Genomic DNA, 1,959 nt, shown 5'->3' with positions numbered 1-1,959 from the left:
TAATAATGTTAAGCCAAATTAGCTTTTAATTAAGCCAATTTGGTTTTTTTAAATAAAAGTCTACAATGTATAAGAAAAATACGATTATATGAAGTGTATGACATATTATCTCAACATAAAATTCTGTAAAATAACAAATATATCTGATGAAATGTAATACGATCGGTCGAAGGCTGACCATGACGTAAATCAATACATACGCCAATGCAAAATGTGTTTCGCGGTCGCAATTACGCGTTAATTTGTCTTCCGTTGGAAGGGCATTTGATGAGTCGCAAGTATGATAACTATATGCTTGTTTCCCTATTCCACGAGAGATCACTAGCGTGACATGCTCGATGAGATTAAAGCCGTATCTACGTCGGGCCAGCATAGAAGAGGATGCTTTGTCGCTCTTCCACAGTCTACAAACCGGATGCGAGCATTCCACGCACGGCGGCTGTGTGTCGCTAATAATCGCGCGCGTGTTGGTAGTAACGGGGGACTTAAAGTTAGTCGAGTTGTTCTCGTTTAAAACAATCAGCAGAAGAGGAAGGACCAATTATACGGACCTGCGACCGTCTGTCACCGACCTTCTGCTTCCCTTAGTGTGCCGGATCATGCCACAAGTATAGGTAATCAAAACAACATGCTTAAATGTACGTAAATAATCCATCAATCCCGTTTCTTCAGAAGAAAAGAAATGGAAACTAAAAGATTGTCGACTAAATTGAAACGGTTACGAGCAATTTAGTAATAGAGCGAATAACAATAAATGTCGAACGAGGAATGCAAAATTCGAGAAAATAAGTTACATTTTATAATCGATTTAATAAAAGGAGTTTCAAGTTTTTATAATGAATTTTATTAATTCTAAATTAAGAATTGGTTCTAGAAAATCCAAAATTACGATTTATTTTTTATGATACTTGGAAATGTTGAATCTTTTCGCATTGCAGTTAACGAGTTAATAACAATCTGCAGTATATTTTCAAATTCGCTCAATATTAGACACAATTGATTTAAAGTGCATGTGCATCATAAATGATCCTTTATCTAGTTTGCTAATTGTATGAACAATTCAACTGAACAACTGTGCCGAGTTAGCTTTGAACGTCCATTTTACGAAAGTTGCTAGATTGTTAGATTGTTACATCAAGTGTGTACAAAGCAGCATTATATTATGTCTGTATAATTGTTTGCCGTTGATAACATAGCGTTTCTTCAGCGAAACGCCGCTTTCACGCATCTTGTGAAAAGAAACTATTCTGGCATGCATATGTAATTGTTTTTTATTGCACGCTAATGAATTGAAGATCGAAAATGCGATGGTGCTAATGTTTGCGCATAATAAGATACGCAGCAGGTAAAATAACAGAATTTCCTGGTAGGCGTTAATGTTTCCATTTCCTTGTGCTTCGCGTTTCGTATTAGTGTTTCTCTATTTTTTTTTACAATATTTGCTCATTATGACAAGAATTGCTACATCCTTGCGAAAGCTTTCTTTGTAATAAAATACTTTGGGAATATTTCTCGGGAAGAATACTTCACCGTAAAAGTTGAAAGGGGCGGCACTTTCTTCGCAAAAGGGAGACACTCCGTCGCAGCTGTCTTATTCTTTTAAAAACGCGAAGCCGGCACGCGACACCATGTCCGTTCCGCCTTTCGAGAGGCGACAGGATGTAAACTCGAAAACGATCCATATCCCGTCGGTCCACTACACACAGCTTGTCCCATTCATATTTAAAAAAAAAATAATGGAAGTGAACCAACTGTCTCTGGCATTTCCATTGGTCACGGATTACTCTTGGCGGTGTGTTGCATAAACAGCTGCATTCTCTTTGTCGATCGATGACTTATTAATTTCCAGAAAAAATATCAACGGAACTTTCTCTCGGATTTTATGAAAAATTTTGCAAGAATTTACCAAGAGTAAAGAAGGGAATTAAAATCGCGTGAGCGAGAGAAATCTTTGAGGAA

General features: G+C 37.1%; 1 protein-coding gene across 1 annotated transcript in view; it reads left to right on the top strand.

Moving 5' to 3' along the window:
• Nucleotides 1–438: 438 nt before the first annotated feature.
• LOC112451625 (myb-like protein AA) overlaps nucleotides 439–1,959 on the top strand; it is a 17,906-nt gene continuing 16,385 nt past the window's right edge. Inside the window, exon 1 of the mRNA XM_025011375.1 lies at nucleotides 439–614. The gene's annotated coding sequence lies outside the window, so the exon portion shown is untranslated. The remainder of the gene's footprint in view (nucleotides 615–1,959) is intronic.

This window comes from Temnothorax curvispinosus, unplaced genomic scaffold, assembly GCF_003070985.1.
Source record: "Temnothorax curvispinosus isolate PA1 unplaced genomic scaffold, ASM307098v1 QBEX01002414.1, whole genome shotgun sequence".
Taxonomy (NCBI): Eukaryota; Metazoa; Arthropoda; class Insecta; order Hymenoptera; family Formicidae; genus Temnothorax; species Temnothorax curvispinosus.
Note: the sequence above shows the minus strand (reverse complement) of the source record. Positions and strands in the feature narration are given on the sequence as shown.